Source organism: Sorex fumeus, unplaced genomic scaffold, assembly GCF_029834395.1.
Source record: "Sorex fumeus unplaced genomic scaffold, SorFum_2.1 ptg000036l, whole genome shotgun sequence".
In the NCBI taxonomy this organism is placed as follows: domain Eukaryota; kingdom Metazoa; phylum Chordata; class Mammalia; order Eulipotyphla; family Soricidae; genus Sorex; species Sorex fumeus.
Window position 1 is genome coordinate 104,075 of NW_026606093.1, and position 19,857 is coordinate 123,931.

A 19,857-nucleotide genomic window follows, 5' to 3' on the forward strand; every position below is an offset into this window, starting at 1 on the left:
ATGGCTGGACCGAGGGCGATGGCAGGCCCGTGCAGGAGCTGCGTGCAGGCTGCCTGGGCCAGCGGCTGCCCCTCTGCTTTGAGCAGGAATGCGAGGTCTTGCTGACCTCATGTATCTCAGCATGTGCTCAGGCCCCGGGTCCCGCGGCCACCGTGGCGTGCTGTCTCCAGACGCTGGCGCCCGGGCTGTTCGGAGGGGCTTAGGATTTGGAAAGCACCGAGAAGTATTTTCCTTCCGTCGGTCCCTTTCTCTCCCCACATTCTCCGATGCAGGAGTTCTTGTTGCTTTATGATTCTCAGCTCCACCCCACAGTGCTCAGGGCCCACACGGGGCAGTGCTCAGAGGAACAGACAGCTGGACTTGAGCGTGTGCTGCCCCCGATGACCCGTCTCTCTGGACCCACAGCAGTGGAGCTGATTGTGTGTAGACACGTCGGGATTTGTGTTGAAACTGGAGATGTTTTTTTGAAAGGAACCAATTTGGAGCTAGAGGCAGAGCAGCAGTTAGGGTGAGTTTGGTCCCCAGGACCGCATATGGTTCCCCCAGTCACTGCCAAGAATAAGCCCAGAGCACAGAGCCAGGAATAAGCCTTGAGCACTGACAGGTGTGGCCCAAATATCAGAGAAAGGAAAAAGAAAGGAAAGAAGCCGTCGGAGCTGTCTCCCGCCCTCATGCACACTTCCATGCTGAGGTGATTCCTGGGATCTTCTTTTTCTTTTTTTTTTCTTTTTCGAAGAGTATCTTGCCTGCACGGCAAAGCCTGGCAAGCTACCCGTGACGTGTTCGATATGCCAAACACAGTAACAAGTCTCAAAATGGAGACGTTACTGGGCCTGCTTGAGCAAAATCGATGAACAATGGAAGGACAGTGACAGGGGTTACACTCGGGAATGCACAGGGGTTACTCCTGGTGCTGCTCTCAGGAGTTACTCCTGGCGGTGCTCAGGGGGCCATATGGGATGCTGGGAATCGAACCAGGGTCTGCCCGGTGCAAGGCAAACACCCTCCCTGCTGTGCTATCACTCCAGCCCCATCCTGGGCTCCTCTTGGCTTGTTGAGATGTCGGTGTAGACTGCATGCACTTGCACGCACCAGCAGGACAGACATTGGGCCGCCCTGGGGCATGTTTCCTCGGGTGGCCCCATCCTGAGTTCGGTTTGGGCTGGCAGTGGCAGGAGGCGGCCCACGGGCCAGGCCAGGGAAGCCGTGCGTGAAAAGTGTGAGCGTCCTCCGCTCGTGCACAACTAGTGACTCAAAGCCCAGTGCTCTCCCCTGACAGGAAGTCTCTGGAGTCTCACTTGGGGTGTCCCCTCCCGTGCAGGTCATGTAAAGTTGCCGCCCAAGAAATTCGCCCCGAAGAGGCAGGGTGACGGGCAGGACCTGCCCACAGAGGCCAAGAAGCTGCCGCTGAACTCAGCTGAGGAGCTCTACGTCGAGATCCGAGACTGCAACTTCAACGCCGTGGGCGCCGTGCTCAGCAAGAAGGCCAAGGTCATCTCGGCCGCCTTTGAGGTGACTGGGGCCTGGGGCCAGGTGGCAGGCGGGCTGCGGGCGCCTGGGGAAAGGTGGTGCCAGGCCCTTTCCTGGTATCAGGTCCTTTGCCAGTCACCGTCCGCACTCCCTGTCCCTCTCTCCTTCCTCCCAGCTGCTGGTGGTAGCGGCATCTCTGCTAGCTCCTGCATCTAGGGAATCCGGGATCATCCCGAGCAGGCTGGGTGATACTGAGAGCACAGTCCCCGGCCCCCAGCTTCCTTAGCACCTCGCGCCCTCCTGCTGCTCTTTATTCTGGGTTCAGCTCACTTTTGAAACCTGAATCAGTAAAATGATAGAAGCTGAATTTTTTAACTCTGGGGAAGTTTTTAAAAATCACTTTTTCCCTTGAAGGATGGATTTCCTGATTTCATCTTTTTTAGGAGTTATCTCCACTGTATCAGTATTTGTATTTGTATTTCTTTGGATTTTGGGGGGGGGAGGGTTTGAGGGTTTGAGGGGAGGCACACCCAGAGGTGCTCAGGGCTAACCCCTGGCTCTGCGCTCAGGGATCACTTCTGGTGGGCTGAGGCAACCCCATGGGATGCTGGGGATCGAACCCAGGCTGGCCGCATGCAAGGCAAGCACCTCGCCACTGTTCTGTCACTCTGACCCCATGGTTGTTGTATTTCTGAAGTTGCTTTTGTTCACTTGGGTTTTGTTCCTCAATTTTTTATTTCCTCACCGTGACTTATAAAGCTATGGATAAGAAGTGTCGGGCATTCACTGTGCCAGCTCCGAGCTCGCCGTGGTGTCCACTTCCCTCCCTTCCCGCTGCCAGTGCTCAGGGCTGGCTCCTGGCAGGCCTCGGGGTTCTGTGGGGAGGCCGGGCACTGAGCAAGCGCCTCCCCCACTGTATAGCTTGGACCCAGGAAACGTTTTACACTTGATTTGCTATTGTTGAGGTCTCAGGCTATACGAGCGTTAGCTTTTGTGGCTTCAAGGCAGTTTGCTGAGCTCCACATCCCTGGCAGGGACCATGCAGTGTCAGGTGTGGCCTGCGTGGGCCCTGGGCTCCCTCCCTGTCCACATGGTCTCCCAGTGCTGCAGGATGTGGCTGTCACAGTCCCTGGACCCACCAATCTGCCTTTTCTATTTTCCTGTGGCTGTGGGATCTGGTTATAGCCTAATTCGTTTTGTGTCCGTTTCTCACACTAAAAATTAATTTGGGGGAGCCGGAGGGATAGCACAACGGGCCAGGCGCTTACCTTGCATGCAGCTGACCTGGGTTCACTCCCCAGCATTCCATGTGGTCCCGGTGCAGGCCAGGAGTGATCCTTGAGCTCCAGGCCAGGAGGAAGCCTGGGGCACTGCCTTGCATGTGATTCAAACGTGCCCTGGGCAACCCAAAGACCTAAACTCTTAGAAATGCACTCTTGGCAGCCAGGGCTGGGGCTGAGGCACAGTGTGTGTGTGTGTGTGTGTGTGTGTGTGTGTGTGTGTGTGTGTGGCCTTGGGTACCTCCCCAGCACTGCTGTGGCTGTGACTGGGGCACGCCCTGTGTGTGTGTGTGTGTGTGTGTGTGTGTGTGTGTGTGTGTGGCCCTGAGTGCTGTCCCCAGTACTGTCGTGACCTTCTCCCCTCCCTCAGGAAAGGCACAACGCCAAGACGGTGGGCGAGATCAAGCAGTTCGTCTCCCAGCTACCCCACATGCAGGCGGCGCGGGGCTCCCTGGCCAACCACACCTCCATCGCCGAGCTCATCCAGGACGTGACGAGTGAGTGCCCTGTCCCGGGCTCAGGCTCAGGGTGTGTCACTGGCTCCCTGCTACTTCTGGGGGCCCCGGCTACTGTTTCACTTGTGCATTGTTCCCTGTGCTAGCCGCTGTGTCCTCGCAGAAATGTTCCGAGTGTGACTGTTGGGTTCTGCGGGGTCAGGTGGTGCAGCAGGGCTCTCCCAGGCTCCGGGTGGCGCCAGCACTGCTTCGCCAGACCTGGCACTACTTGCTGAGTTGGTTTCAGTCGGATGTTGCAAGGAGCTGGAGTTGGAGCGGTACTGCAGTGCCTGGCACACAGCCGGCCCGGGTTGGATCCCGGAGTCCATATGGTCTCCGAAGCCGGCCAGGAGTGATCCCTGAGCACCACCGGGGGTGGCCCCCAAACGAACCAAAGTAAAATGCCCTTGGGAAATTGCTTTAATTAGTGTGAAGGGGGAGCTGCTAGGGCCCAGGCCCCAGGGCTCTGTGTCTAGGCGCACCTCGGGGCACAGGCCGTCGGCCTCACTGTTCTGGAAGGTGCCTTCCCGGTGATGACTTAAACTTGGTGCTTGCTTGCTACTTTGCATGCCTCTGGGAGAAATGAGCATTTCTCCCACTTCTGAGATGCTCGTGTGTTAATTATGTTTCAGCATCTGAAGACTTCTTTGATAAGTTAACCGTGGAGCAGGAGTTTATGTCCGGAATAGACACCGATAAGGTACGTGAACACTAAAACCGTTTTAGCCGATAGTTAACCAGATTGGCAAACAGAACTCGAGGTAGGAAAGGAATCGCTTTGATTCCCGTGTCTGGCCTAAATACCTGCCAGGGCAGTGCAAAATGTGCGGAAAGAGATTCTGCCAAGGGATAGGTTTCTGTTGACCGGGGGTGGTGTGTGTGTGTGTGTGTGTGTGTGTTCCATGGTGTGTGTGTGTGTGTGTGTGTGTGTTCCATTGCTGTTCGCTGTCCTCAGAGAAACAAGACCCAGTGTGTGTGTGTGTGTGTGTGTGTGTGTGTGTGTTCCATTGCTGTTCGCTGTCCTCAGAGAAACAAGACCCAGCCTTGAAGCGGAAAGAGATTCTGCCAAGGGATAGGTTTCTGTTGACCGGGGGTGGTGTGTGTGTGTGTGTGTGTGTGTGTGTGTGTGTGTTCCATTGTGTGTGTGTGTGCATGTGTTCCATTGCTGTTCGCTCTCCTCAGAGAAACAAGACCCAGCCCTGAAGCCCAAGACTATTGAAGCCCATCACGGATAATATAAGAGCGTGGGTTATATGATCGCTTTTCCTGTCTGCCCGTCAATAAATCCCGCATTCTCACTTGCAGCAAGCAAGCGCCCAAATTCCCCACAGTCCCTGCTACTTTACTGATGCTGCTCAGGTGTCGCTGACAAGTGGGACAGTTGCACCCGCCCGCAGCCCCTGGAGCTTAGGTTGTCCAGGGAGTGTGGGCAGGAGCGTGAGCCAATCTCCAGTCTCTCTTTGATCGGGCCTCTGAGGGCCCGGGGACGCCCAGGCCTGCAGGCCCAGTCCCGGTGCTCACGCACAAACCTGCCATGACTCTAGGTCAACAGTTATATCGAGGACTGCATCGCCCAGAAGCATCCACTCATCAAGGTGCTCAGGCTCATTTGCCTGCAGTCGGTGTGCAACAGTGGGCTCAAGCAGAAGGTTCTGGATTATTACAAAAGAGAAATTCTCCAGGTCAGTGTTTCTAAGTGACTCATTTGCCAAGGGAGAAATTTTTTAAAAAAGCAGTTGGTCTTGTTGGGGCTGGAGCGATAGCACAGCGGATAGGGCGTTTGCCTTGCACGTGACTGACCCGGGTTCGATTCCCAGCATCCCATATGGTCCCCTGAGCACCGCCAGGAGTTATTCCTGAGTGCAGAGCCAGGAGTAACCCCTGTGCATCGCCGGGTGAGACCCAAAAAAGCAGTTGGCCTTGCACGTGGCCCACCTGGGCTTGATCCCCAGCATGCATATGGGTCCCCTGAGCCCACCAGCACTGATCCACGCAAATGGGTCCCCTGAGCCCCACCAGCACTGATCCCTGAGCATGGGGGGTGTGCAGAAGCAAACAAAACAAAGGAGACATCTGGAAAACAGCACGGCAGGAGGTGTGGTTGGCCTCCTTTTCCTACTCAGTCATTTGAGTACACTGTCATCTATCTTCCTTACGTTGGGCCCATGCATTCTGATTTAAAGTGAAAATGTGGGGTCCAAAGAGCTCGAAAGGGGCTGGAGCAATAGCAGAGCGGGTAGGGCGTTTGCCTTGCACGCAGCCGACCCTGGTTCAATTCCCAGCATCCCATATGGTTTCCCGAGCACCTCCAGGAGTGATTCCTGAGTGCAAAGCCAGGAGTAACCCCTGAGCATCGCCGGGTGTGACTCGAAAAGAAAAAAAAACAAAAACAAACCAAGAGCTAGAAAGGGGTAAGGCACTTGTCTTGGATGCTGCCGGGTATGACTCAAAAACAGTAGTATCAAAATGAGAGTGAAAATGTTCGCTCCCTCTTCGGAAGTGGGAGATCTAGCAGGCTCCCCAACTTCTCTTGCAGACATACGGCTACGAGCACATCCTGACGTTACAGAACCTGGAGAAGGCCGGGCTGCTGCGGCCCCAGCAGGGGGGCAGGAACAGCTACCCCACCATCCGGAAGACCCTGCGCCTCTGGATGGACAATGTGAATGAGCAGGTGAGCCGAGTCTTCGAGCACACGCAGGCACATGCACGCCATCTAATAGGCGAGCCGAGCCTTCACGCACATGCACGCGCGCCAGCACACACACAGACACGTACATAGACACACACACATTTCCCCAGTGGTGTGGCGTCCTGCTGGTGGGAAGGCGCTGCCCTTGCAGAAGCCAGGACTGAGTGGGGCTTGTTGGGGGACACTTTTTGAAGATGGGGGCTGGGGGTGGGAAGCGGGGGCCCTTGTCCACTTAGGCCTCAGGGCGGGGGAGGCTGGTCTGGGCTCAAGGAAGCCTCTGGTCAGCGAAAAGGCCAGCCTCAAGTAAGAGGATTGGGGACCAACACAACTGACTCACCGTGGGCAGTTGGGGCTGCTGGACTCAGAGTCACTGTCAGAGAGGGGGGGTTTCAGACTGGGGGTCACTGTGATGCTAGGGGCTGTCACTCTCACCCTTGGGAGATTTGGGTGTGGCTGTGCCCTGGGGCCTCGGCCCCTGGAAGAATGCCTGAGAGTAGCTTGGCTGGGCTTAGAGCTCTCCACATTCCCTCCCCCCAGTGGGCCAAGTTTCCATAGGAGAAGTTTCTCACCAAATCGATGAACAGTTTTTCTTCTGTGGGGGTCGGATGGAATCTTTCCCGGGCAGACCATTGAATGTTCGGACCCAGCGGTGCTGGGGTTTGGCCACGCCCCTGCCCTCTGCACGGGCTGCCGGGCACTGGCACCTTCCAGCACACAAGGACACCAAGCAGCTTTCTGAGATTGGTTTGAGACAGAAGGACTCAGGGCCAGGAGAGGTGAGGGCAGAGCCATGCGTCAGCTCTGCACCACCAGGTCTGATGCATAAAGCTGTAGGGGTGGGGGTGGGGGGGAGAGAGAGAAGGAGAGAAGAGAGAGATTGGGAATTGGGTAGAGGGTGGAGATGGCAGGGCTCAGCGGGGTAGGCTGGAGCACACTGTGTTCCTCCCAAAAGTCAAATCCAGGACGGCAGCGTGGAGGACATTTGCCTTTAATGTGGCCGACCCAGGTTGTGTTCCCTGAGTGCAGCACCAGGAGGGAGCCCTGAGCACCGCAGGGTATGGCCTCCGCAAAAAAAAAAAAAAAAAAAAAAAAAAAAAAAAAAAAAAAAGATCCCATGGCCCATTAGGCAGAGAGGAGTTGGTTGACTCCAGGTGTCCCTCTCGAATCCTCCGCAGAACCCCACGGACATCTCGGCTATGCCCCCCTCAGCATGCGGCTGGCCCAGCTGCTCTCCCGGCCTGGTTGGCGCAGAATCGAGGAAGTTCTGCGCATTCTCCCGGGCCCCCACTTCGAGGAGCGCAGCCGCTGTCCACGGGCCTGCAGAAGAAACGTAGGTTTGTGAGTGATTTTGTTTTCGTGACCCGCCTTTCCCCTTGATTGAGTCTTGGCAAGACCTGAAGCCTCTAACCTTACATTCTCATTTTCTAGAAATACAATTGCCTACATTTTTCATTCAAACTCTTGAGGTTCTGCAGTGTGACCTCAGGGCTGGATGCAGGGTGTGCGGGAAATTCTGTTTCTCCCACACGCCCGTCCCAGCCTGTTTCCTACTGGTTATTTTCAGCACATGTTTATTTGTTTGCTTTGCTTTGGTTTTTGCTTGGGGCCTCACCTGGTGATGCTCAGGGATTACTCTTGGGGGTCCTCAGGGGTCCATATTTGACTCTTTGATATCAGGAAAGCACCTTCGCACTGAACTGTCTATCTGGCCCCCCAGAGTTTTTCTTTTTTAAATGTTGTCTTTTTCTGAAAGGTGGTTTCTTGTTTGCAAATATGATTTTATATGTTTTCTTTACTATCTTTATGTCAGGGAGCACTTCTGAAATATTTCTCTTTCAAAGTGTCAGCTTGGCTCTTAGGGGCGCCCGGGCCAGAACTCTGGCTCTTTCTTCTGTGCGGTGAGGTTTCTCCATGCTTAGTCCCTTAAGACAATCTCTGGACCCAAAAGCATTGATTTATGTGAGTTTTCAACCAGATGCTTTTCCTATGACGTACTTTTCACTGGAAATAGGGAAAAGTGGGCATGGCTGGAGCTCTGGCAGGCCGAGTGGAAACCTCCCCCCCCCCAAAGTGGGTAACCACCACCTAGAGTGTGCGACCCTCAGCCTCAGCGAGAAAGGGAGGGAAAGAGAAAATAAATACCGGAATGAAGGGGAAGATGCAAGGGGGAAACACATCAGCTTGATAATGTCCTCTAAAAACGGCGTACCAGGGCCAAAGAGATAGTAAGGTGGGTAGGGCACTTGCCTTGCCCCTGGCAGACCCGGGTTCGTTCCCTGGCACCCCATATGGTCCTCCAAGCCCCTCCTGGTGTGACCCCCAGTGCCAAGCCAGGGAGTCAGCTTGAACCCGTGCATGGCCCCAGCGCTCCTGGTGCCTGTCTGCGCCCTCTGCGCCCTCTGCCATTGGAAGCTTGTGCAGGTGTGTTTGAGACGCGATCGCATTTCCCTGCGTTCTTGGGCGTGTGAGTTGATTTGTGGTACTGCTGCTGTTGGTCTCAAGACTTGACCTTTCGAGAACGCAGGTGCATCACCAGATTTCCAGGCCCCCATTCCCTCAGCATGTTGGTCTCAGCAGCACCTTAAGAGAAAGAACCTGGGGCTCGCTTGGTTTCTGGGCTGCTGTCAACCAGCTCCCCGTGGGTTTGCTCACGTCCCTGGGCTTCGGCCTGTGGAATCCAGAACTTTCCTGGGCTCCCCCGATGGTCTCTCCCCACCCCAGTCTTGGAGCAGGGAAGGGCTTGCATGCCCTTGTGTGGTGATAGGACAGGGGCCTGCCCGACCCTGTGTGGTGACAGGACTTGGGGTTCACCTTCCATGTGAGTCATTGCATGTCTGGGAGAGGCCTCTCTGCTCCTTCTGTTCCCAGTCAGCAGTGCGGAAGCTTTGAGGAAGCGGCTTGGTCACCCCAGCTGAGTATAGGGGCTGTCTCAGTCACACCCAGGGTCGTTCCTAGCCCAGTGCGGGCGGGCTGGGGCCATCCCAACAGGCAGACCCAACACAGGTCGGAACCAAGGGCCCCAGATCCCCCCGTGGATGCTGCATTCACATCTTCTCTCCCGCACTGAGCCACGATGGCCCCCAAGTCAGCATCCCGGCAGGGGTAGCCACGGCTCTGCTCACCTGAGCTGCTCACAGTGGCCCTCACTCCGGGTATTCTGCTCGAGGGACCCCAGAACTTGGGCACCCTGGCGTGTGTCATGTGAGCAGTTAGATTGGGCTCAAGGCGCTGGGGGGCTCCCAAAGAACCACCAGAATAATTCCTGAGTGCAGAGCCTATCCCTTGAGCCTCGCCGGGTGGGAGTTGTTAGAGGTGTCTCTGTAGTAATACGCCGTTTTTAAAAATGAATGTTTTGTTTGGGTGCTCGGGGCTGGGCAGGGCCGGGCAGGAGCCGGCTTAGCTGTCCGCAGGCAGACACAGTTCCCGCTCTGAACAGTCACCTGGGCCCCTGAGCAGTTCGAAAGAGGCCCCCTAATGCTTTCCTTCCCCTGCATCATCCTCTGTGGTCTGCTCCAATGCAGAGTTTCCGGTTCTTTTCTGAGGACTCTTTGGACATCCTGACCAGGGTGGCTTAGACTCAAGTGTGAGGCTGCACCCCAGACCTGGCGGAGCCATCCTACGGGGTCTTTGGGGATGTTATGCTCACTCTGGGCCAGGCTCTCTGGGAGGTCTCCCTCTGCACCCCGCCCCCAGTCTGCACACCTCCACGGTGTTATCTTTTTATTGTTAATTTTTTCACCCGGAGATGCACGGGGGTTACTCCTGGCTGTGCAGTCAGGATTTACTCCTGGCGGTGCTCAGGGGACCATATGGGATGCCAGGATTTGAACCCAGGTTGGCTGCATGCAAGGCAAATGCCCTCCCCGCTGTACTATCGTTCCAGCCCCGACACTAGAAGCTTCGACCTGGGGATCCTTGTTCCTTCAGGTCTTTTGCATGGAAGGGCGGGTGTGAGTCAGTACTCAGCGGCTGTGAGCGTTGGGGGGATTCCATGTCATGTGGGGTGTCCGTGAGTTTTCCGAGGCATGTGGGGTATCCCCTGGCGGCTTCTGCAGGGCAGCTGGGGCTGGGACCCGGGTTAGGCCAGAGACGACCGGCCTCACCTGCGGTCACCTTCTCTCAGTCCTGTTTGCCGGCTTGCTCTTCTCTTCGAGCTCTTGCTAACTCTGATTTTTCCCCCTGACACATAAAAATTTCCTCTATCTGGATATTTTGAAGTTGAATGCCAGCGTAAGGCGGGTGACGGGGCTCGCTGATGACAGTGAATAGATGCCGTTTGCATATGTCCTGTGCGTTCAGGCTGTATATAGTCTTGAACTGTGTCTGCAGCTCCTGAAATTTTGTTTGGAATGGAAGACTGATTTTTATGTAACTTCCTGATAGAATGTCATGTGGCGCTGCCCGAGGGGTAAGGGGTCCTCGGAGTCCTGAGAGGGGAAAATGACCCAAATTGAGGTGCTTCCTGTGTGCCAGTGTCCCATCACGCCACACCTCCCAGGGCTGGTGTTTCCCTGTCCAGAAGACGCTCGACAGACGTGAGCCAAAGCTCTAGCAGGGAGGAAGCATTTGTGCTGCGGGATGAAACAGAACTGCCTTCGGAACCCCCAGCTTTGAGTCAAGCTGACATTTTCAAGAAATACAAAACAGACTTTTTTCCCCCCCCATTTTTAGTGAGAGCAGATAATTCCCTAAGGTTATTTGCTTCCCTGAGAGATATTTAGCTTACCCTTTCAAGGTTCATTTAGAGCAGATCTTGGCGGTAGATCAGAGTTGGGTGCTAACCGAGTTCAGAGTGTTTGCCTATTTGCGGCCTTCTTTGTCTCTTAAGAGGAGCCGTAGTTAGAGGCCTCCAGAGAAAACAAAACACAAGCACCCGCTTCCTCCAGGCTTGGTTCCTCTGGTCTCAAGCCCTGGCCACTTGTCTATGCGTCGTCCCCAGAGCAGGTGGGGGACAGAGGCAGAGAGGGTCTGAGCAGCCTCTGCATGGTGCTCCCCGAGCAGTGCTCCCTATCTTTGTGGCTTCTGTTGAGGGTCTGAAGTGAGTCATCAGGTTCTAGTGACAAATGTCTCATGTATGGCGTGACACAAAGATGGAGTTTGTGCCATCAGTCCCCGGGGTGGGAGGAGGGAGTGTCGGGTTTTGGGGGTCAGTGGCAGGAGGATGTGACCCATAGCATGTCGGCTTTATCTCGGGTGGGGGAAAATGGATCGTTTGGGGAGGAGTGTGCTTGGAGTACAGATTTGCCGTGTTTTTCTGGATTTCTCTCTCTCTCTTTTTTTTTTTTTTATTTAGGAGTACTGCTATTTATCCAGCCACGGATTAGCTGATTGAATTGTGCATGAACTCCACCTAACTTTTTTTTCATTTTTTATGATTTTATTTATTGAATCACCATGAGAGCAGTTACAAAGCTTTCAGGTCTAAGTCTCGGTCATACAATGAAACACCCGTACCTTCACCAGTGCCCATTCTTCACCAACAACAACCCCAATATACCCCCCTCCCCCCCCGCCAGGTCCTGCCAGGATGAGCCCCGATGACTGCATCAGAGTCGGCCCTCAGCCCCTAGGTTAGGTCACTCCGCCCTCCCCTCCTCCCCACCACTCCCCCGTTCCTGCTCACTCATCCTCGAGGGGACCCGCACTCATTCAGCTTGTGCTCCCAGTCGGAGCAGGCCAAGCCATACGCCTCTGTACAGCTCTCAGGCCTTAGTGGGCTTGGCCACTCCCTGGCCACGGTGCGGCAGGTGTTGCTTACAGCACTGGGGTCACAGAGAGCAGGGCTGTCAGGGTCGGGCTCAGGGCCTCTGCCCTGTCGCCCTGCCCCTCGCCCCCCCCTCCCGTCCACAGATTTTGTGGCCCGGCTCCTGAGGAGGGCCCTGGGCACGGTCACTGGGTCCAGGTCCCACTCGGGGGATGCCGAATGACCTCAGCTGGAGATCTGTAACTGCCAAACATTTGTCAAACGTTTTCTGAAACCACTTTCTCAGGGCCCAGGGGTCCAGAACTGGGCCCCGCAGGGACCAGAGGCACATTGGCCAGCTAGTGCTGGCGTCTGCAGGGCAGCCCTCCGGAGCCTCAGCCGGACGCTGGCGTCACGAAGGTGGCGCCTGCCCCTTTAAGAAGGGCCCATGATGCCCTCCTCCTTGCTTAATTCTCATTCTACCTTGGAACGTTCTAGACTCCAAGTGCCATTTTCAGTCTCTGTAGGAGACTGGCACGAGCCTGTTTGTCAGAGCTCAGTTCTCTAAGCTGCGAGTGCAGTGTGACACAGGTGAATCTGAGTCTTAGGGCTTTTTGCCCGCGTGGGGGCGGCTTTTTTCTCTAACAGTTCTTTAGTGTATGATAGTTTTTAATCTTTAGTTTGTTTAAGTTTTTTTAGTAGTTATATATATATTTTTGGGGGTTGGGCTGGGGGTTGGGTGGTGTGGGGTGGGGTGGCCATACCTGGCTGTGCCCAGGGGTCGCCCTGGCCGGCTAACGTCCCTGTGCTGACGGAGATCGAGCCCAGGACAACTGGATAGAAGGCAAGTGCCCTCCCCACTGTCCTGCCTCTCTGCCCCCTGCGGACTTTTCTATTCAATATGGAATGACTCTGAAGTTAGTGGGCCCTCATGGGGGGCTGATGAGAAAGAAGCAGAGGAGAAGATGTCACTCCCCCGGGACTGGTTGGAGCGCTGGCACTGATGAGCGCGACGAGCCCTGCCAGCCCCACGACGCCCACTAGGCCTTCCCGGGGTCTCGGGCCGGAGTGAGGGGTTGCCCTTTTCAGGGAAAGGGAGTCGATCCTCGACCTCCTCAGGCCCCCGGGCCTTTGTCCTTCTCGCAGAAAAGCATTTCAGGAGATGAGCTTGAAGCAGGAACATTTTATTTGGAGGCTTTTAGGAAGGGGAAATGAGGGAGGGAGTAACAGGCTCGAGAGAGAGTGCGGCTTCTCCAGAGGCGCAGAAAGCCACTGAACACGTTAGGTTGCTAGGTTGCGTTTGGTCCGAGAAAGTCCACACCTCAGGAGGGGAGAAGCCCGTGACATGACCGACCTTGTAGGCAAGAGCAGTCCCTGGGCTCGGGCACACATGAGCGCCCTCCCTTGGTTCAAGGTGGCTAATCTCGGGTTTTCCCCAGGCTGCCCCTGGTGGGAGTTTCTAGCTACCTAGAGTCCGTTGCTAGGGTGGTTGCCAAGGGGGTAGAGTTGAGTGGTCCAAGGTCCTCTTAGAAATTCCTTTCCTGGCCTTTGTTCCTATTCCCTCGGGGGGTCCAGCCTGCTCTGGGCCTCCTAATGTGGGTTAATTTTGACCAGACCTTGGGTCCTGTGCCCTCAGGTGGTCTTTTGGTGGCCATGAAGCTTTTGTTGACTTCCTCGGAGTTCCATTGCCATGGCGACGCTTCCCCCATCCACATGTCTGCCTCAGTTCTGTGGGTTAAGAAATGGAGTTAATACTGGCTTGTGGTTATCAAACTTGGACAGCGTCACAGGGAACGAAAGAAACGCCAAAACCTCCTTCGCTCCCCTTTGGCGCAATTTTTTTTTCTTTCTGGGTCACACCTGGTGATGCACAGGATTTACTCCTGGGTCTGCACTCGGGAATCAGTCCTGGCAGTGCTCAGGGGACCATATGGGATGCTGGGAATCGAACCTGGGTCGGCCGTGTGCAAGGCAAATGCCCTACCCACTGTGCTATCGCTCTCCAGCCCCCCTTTGGCGCAGTCTTGCTGGGCCCTTTTCCCTGGCAGTTCTCAGCCCATAGAAAAAAGTGTGTGTGTTGCTTGCCTTAGCTTCTGTGTGTAACCACGGGCCTCTCTCACACACACATACGCACACACGCACACACATGTCCAGTGATCACTGCTGAGTCGCCTCCCGGCTAGTCAGTGTCTGGACGGGGAGGTGGTCAGTGACACTCGCAGTGCTCAGGGACGATTTCTGGCTCCTGAATGTGTTTGGGGGTGGGTGTGATGCCAGGGAGGGCGTGAGGGTCAGCTGCCCGCAGGGCAAGTACCTGTCCCCTCTGCCCTCTGGCCCCGAATCTGCAATTGTTTGCTTGTCTGTTTGGGATTGAGTTTTTGCGCAGGAATGACACTTGGTGGGCTCAGGGGGCTGTGCGGGAGGCTGGGGGTCGCACTCGGGGTGGCGAGTGTCAGACTGGCAGCTCTCTGGGCTCCGGAAGCTGCTGTGGTCGCTTCCCTGAGACAGAATCTCTCCTCTGCTCTTCAGAGATTTATCCCTGAGAACGAGTGCGCCTCAGAAGGCCCCACAGTGGGCTCGATGGTCAGGGCCCGGTAGTGGCCGCGGCAGCATCTGACCACCTGACCATGAGTCTGCTGAGGCCCAGCGGGCTGAAGGCCCCCACCAAGATCCTCAAGCATGGGAGCTGGGCCCTGAAGGCGCCCTCGGCCGGTAAGTGCGCTCAGCCCGGGCCAGGGGAGACTCATTCCCACCCGGGAACCCCCTCCCGAGTCCTCGCCCGGAAAGGGCTCCCTGAGCTGTAGGCACGTTCATGGCTCTGGGGACAGCTCTCACACACAAGTGTCACATTCTGTGACTTTAGTGTCACGGCAACTGGTGTCAGCTGAGGCGACCAACACGCTCCCTCCTAACTGCTAGCCCCCTCGCCCGGGCTTGGGGACAGGCTGAGGGAGGTGGACTCACCTGGATTAAAGGGCCTCATTGCCGGCCGTAGCCACAGGACAGTGGGGAGGGCAACCGGGACCCCATGGGACTCTCCATCCTCAACCTCACATGAGTGACCCTGAGCGCAGAGCCAGAAATAGGCCCTGCGGACTGGCTGGGGTGCTCCCCCGCTAAAAGAAAAAGAAGATGGGCCAGTGGACACAGCAGAAATAAGACACTGGGTTGGAGCTTTCGCCTGGCTTGGTCCCTAGCATCACGGGGTGTGTCCAAAGATTTCCCCTCAGCTGCCCAAATATGACTGCGGCCTGGGATGCTGCAGTAGGTAGGCACATCCCCTTCACAGCGGGCCTGGCCAGGCTTCGCCACAAGCAGCCCCCAGCATTGGCTGGGAGAAGCCCCAAGCACTGCTGGGTGTCCCTCCCCCCACCACCACACTTTAACTGGACCTGGACAGGCCCTTCCTGACCATTCTGACCCTTCTGACCCTTTCTGCTGTTCCAGCTGCTGCTCCCGTTGAGGAGTCCGTGCCTGGGGAGAAAACCCCCAGCGCCCCCTCCTCGGACACGCAGGAGGAGTTTGTGGACGACTTCCAGGTCGGGGAACGAGTCTGGGTGAAGGGGAACACGCCTGGATTCATCCAGTTCCTCGGGGAGACCCAGTTTGCCCCTGGTCAGTGGGCCGGGATCGTGTTGGACGAGCCCATCGGCAAGAACGACGGCTCGGTGGTGGGTGTGCGCTACTTCCAGTGCGAGCCGCTGAAGGGCATCTTCACCCAGCCGTCCAAGCTGAGCAGGAGCTTGCAGGCCGACGATGAGACCAACGGCCTGCAGCCAGCGCCTGCTGCCCGGGTCACACCGCCCCTGTCGGCCTCCCCGGCCCCTGCCGCCGCCCCGAAGGCGCCCCAGCCCTCCACAAAGGAGGCACCGGCCACCACTCACATCAGCAACCTGACCAGGACGGCCAGCGAGTCCATCTCCAACCTCTCGGAGGCTGGCTCCCTCAAGAACGGGGAGCAGGAGCTGAAGCTCGGGGACCGGGTGCTGGTGAGTGCCGATGGCAGCGGTCGCGGGTGGGTGTCCATTCACCTGTCTGGTCCATCAGGTTTTGCAGACTCGCGGTTTGGGTGGAAGGACGAGCAGCCGGGACGCCTGGTCCTGCAGTTTCCAGCGTGATGGATGCGTGCGGGGATGCTGCCAGTTTTACCAGTTTAGCCAAAACAGGATGGAGGGGTCATGCCGTGGGGAGGCCGCGTGCTTTGCACGCCTCTGACCCGGGGTTTAAGTCTTGGTCCCATGTACAGTCTCCCATGCACATCCCGTAGTGATCCCTGAGCACCAAGCCAGAAGTAAGCCCTGAGCACTCTGACTGTGACTCAGAAAACAAACCAACGAACAAATTTGGAAATCGGTTCCATTTCTCTGGTTTGTGATGTTTGTGTTTGGGGCGTCACAGGGCTCACCCCGAGCCGCTCGGGCCATTCCGTGCCCGGCTGTGCGCAAGCCCTGAGCCGTCTCTCCAAACGTGTGTGGTTTGGTGTTTGGGCCACACCTGGCCGTGCTCAGGGCTTCCTCCTGGTGGTGAACTCAGGGATCACTCTTGGTAGGGTTCAGTGGACCATCTGGGGTGTCGAGGATGGACCCTGAGTAGGCCACGGGTCGGGTCCCGTCTCCCGAACATTCTCAAGAGTATGTTTTGCTGTCTTGGTTGCTTGATCTTCAGACACAGCACCTGCTCTTGTGTTTCTCTGAGCAGCTACTGGAAGGTGGGGGCGAGGGGGCACCCCCATGAGATGAGTTTCTGGTGGGGGTCACCAGGTCCCTGCACATGGCATCCTCAGTCCACCCCAAGCCCATTCCTCTGCACAGGTTCCCAAAGCAGAGGCGCTTGGCTGTAGACAACTGTTCTCCCCCAGCAGAAGCACTCAATAACTCTTTCAGAACCCGTGGGAAGCGGCCAGGAAAAGTCCCCTTGGGCATGTCTGAGGCGGGCGGCTCTGGACAGACTGGGGGATGGCCCGGAGCCAGTGGCTTCCCGGGGACCACAGGGATGGCCACCGCCAGGCCAGTGTCCGAGCTGTGGAGGCCGGAGAGGAGAGCAGTGAGGTGACCCGCCTGCAGGCACAGGGTGGCCCTCGGAGAGTCCTGGAGGGTCACGGTCGGGGTTCGGGGATGGCCAAAGAATAACACGGGGAGGGAATTGGAGCTGGAGGAGACTCACGGTTTAAAGACTGGGGGGCTGGAGCAGTAGTACAGCAGAGAGGGCGTTTGCCTTGCACTCAGCAAACCTGGGTTCCCCGGTATCCCATAGGGTCCCCCAAGCATCGCAGGAATGATTCCTGAGTGTAGAGCCAGGAGTCACCCCTGAGCATCGCCAGGTGTGAGCCAAAGACCCAAAGAAGAAAAAAGACTTTTTTTTTTTAACTTGCTTTCACAACCGTCCACACCCGGACACAGGGACACCATGTCGTTGGAACAAGGGAGCGGGGACACCGCCACTGGCTCTGTGGTGAATAACTCTGATCAGTTATTCATTTATTGGTGGTCGTGCTGAGGGCTGAGTCCTGGCCCTGTGCTCAGGGACCACATCTGGGCAGGTGTGTGCAAGGCCAACGCCCTGCCCACTGTGCTGTTCCATCGCTCCATACCTCAGCTAGAGCACGCCTTTCAAAAAAAAGTTTTTGAGGGTTTTTTGGGGGAACCACAACCAGCATAATGGCTGTTTTCTGAAAGAAGAAGGGGGAAAAAAGAAAACCCAAACACTTTCTTTGGTCTTTTTCCTAATTCAAGGAAGGTTTGCTTGGCGCTCCATGGCCTAACGCAGCCGTGGTCAGGAGGCCGTGGCGAGTGGGGGCTGGCCTTGGGGCACTGAGGCGAAGCTCCTGTGCAGGGCTGGCGCCCTCCCGGCTCTCCAAAGGCCCTCCTGCCCTTTGCCCCATTCTTCCCTGCGCACAGGAAGTCTAGGTTCTGCGCCAGCTGGCCCCGATGTTTACGGGACTGACCTCCGAGGAGCCCTTCGAAGGCTCTGACATGGCTGTTCCAGGATTAGGCCTGTGGAAGACGGTCCCCTGCCCCTGGCACTCCCCATCCCTGGCAGTGGACAGGTTGCCCCCATGCTTGTGCTACTTTGGTTCTCTTTGGAGACTCAGGGACCCTCATTGGGGTCACTGGAAATGCCCAGCTCTGACCTCAAGTCCCGTCTGTGCTCGCAAGTAGGCAGGGGTCGCAGAGCGGGACAGTCAGTCTCTCTGGTCAGTCTTATGGTGTCTCAGAGCGGGAGGTCACTCTGTCCGTCCTGTGGCGTCTCAGAGTCCAACCGTGAAGAGCTTCTCCGGGCTGATGTGCGGTGGTTCTCCTGACCTTGGGAGATCACTTCCCTTCTCTCCAGCTGAGCTCTGACAGAATGTTCTGGAGACAGGCTTGCAGCAGTTTTGGGCAGATGATATTTCCAGGTTATGACGCCAGGGTCTTGAGAGAATTGACTGGCTTCCAGTTGTCCTGTTAGAGGAGGCTGTTTCCGGGTCGGGGACGGCATGTTTTGTGCCAAATTCTTCGCCGATGACCAGCTGTGAGACAGGAACTTTGCAGCCTCTTCTCAGCCCAGGGCCGCCACCCCAGCCCCCTGTCTCTTGTTCTTTTATTCCTTGTCACACTCACAGTGCCCAGGGCCCACGCCTGGCCACGGAGGCTGTGCCAGGGCCTTTGCAGATGGCACTTCAGGACTCGCAGAGACAGTCCTGGGTGACGCTGCTACCCCTCGTGCTGCGAGTGACCCCCTAGCACGTGAACCCAGTCCTACCCCAGACCCGAAAAAAGAAAACTGCGCTCTCGGGCATTATTAGTTGAGGTTTCTCTCTCTCTCTCTCTCTCTCTCTCTCTCTCTCTCTCCTTTCTGTTTTGACTTTTTGGTTTTGGGGTCACTCAGGCTTTGCACTCAGGAATCAGTCTTGGCGGGCTAGGGGGACCATCTTGGGTGCTGAGGATTGAACCCAGGGTGGCCACACACAAAGCAAGTGCCCTTCTCCTGTGCTCCAGCCCTATTTGTCAGCATTCCCGTCAGTGTCCAACGCTGTGATTCTGCTTTGCTCTGCGTCCCAGGGGCCAAGCATGAAGCCAAGGCATAGTGAAGGAGAACTGGAAAATGGAAGTCCGCTAAGATATGAGAACAGTCATTTTCCTTTAGCTGGTTTCTGGCTTAATTGTTCTCCAGCGGTGGGGTTGCCACGGCTCCGCTCCCACACCCACGGGGCAGCGACCCCCTCGCCACACCAGGTGGCTGGCCTGGGTCAGAGATTCCTGGGGGTGTGGTCAGCCAGGCCACCGGTGTCAGCGAGTGGGTGTGAACACCGCTGCCTTGCATGGACACTGAGCAGCAGCGTCTGCTCACGCTGTAGGGGTTGCGGGGGGAAGTGGCACCTTGACCTTTGGGGTTTCTTCCGGAAATCCCTACTCTGAAGCCAGAATGTTCCTTTGCGGGGGTGGGGGCGCTGTGCGCAGTCCAGGGTGCCTGACCCGCGTCCCTCCGGCAGGTGGGAGGCGTGAAGGCCGTTGTGGTGCGCTTCCTCGGGGAGATGGACTTCGCCAAGGGGGATTGGTGTGGCGTGGAGCTGGACAAGCCGCTGGGCAAGAACGATGGCGCCGTGGCCGGAACGAGGTGGGTCCTCCTGCCCCCCCCAGACAGCCTGGGGCAATGCACGGTGCCCGGGCGGCGCTGAGGGGACTGCAGGCCACTTCACTTGGTTCTTAGGCGGGGCCACTTCCGGTGGCACTTGGGGACCCTGCAGGGATGTGGGGACAGCCTGGGGCTCCCACATGCAGCTGTGCTCGGCCCGCAGGAACCCCCCGGGCCTGCTGTCGCCCTTCAGATGCCGGGGAGGCTGCTTGGAATCGCCCCTGGTTTGCACGGTGGGGGTGGGCGGCGTGCGAGGGAGTGTGTGTATGAATGTTTGAATGTGTGTGCTTCGGAGTGTGGATATGTATGTATGAGGGTGTGTGTATGTGAGCGTGTGAGTGTGGGGCTGTGAGAGTGTTGGTGAGGGCATGAGCATGTAAGTGTTGGTGGGGGTGTGAGCATGTTTGTGAGGGAATGAGAGCGTGTCATTGTTGGTTTGAGAGCGTGCAAGTGTTGGTTGGGGTGTGCGTGTGTGTGACTGGGGCTGTGGGAGTGTGGGAGTGTTGGTTGGGGTGTGAGTGTGAGTGTATTTTTGTTGGGGTGTGAGTGTGGGGCTGAGGAAATGTGGGAGTATTTGTTAGGGTGTGGATATGTATGTATGAGGGGTGTGTATATGAGTGTGTG

At 56.8% G+C, this 19,857-nt stretch overlaps 1 pseudogene; it reads left to right on the top strand.

The window, feature by feature from the left end:
* LOC130027096 (vacuolar protein sorting-associated protein 33A-like) overlaps positions 1-18,133 on the top strand; it is a 99,841-nt pseudogene extending 81,708 nt beyond the window's left edge.
* The last annotated feature ends 1,724 nt before the right edge of the window (positions 18,134-19,857 follow it).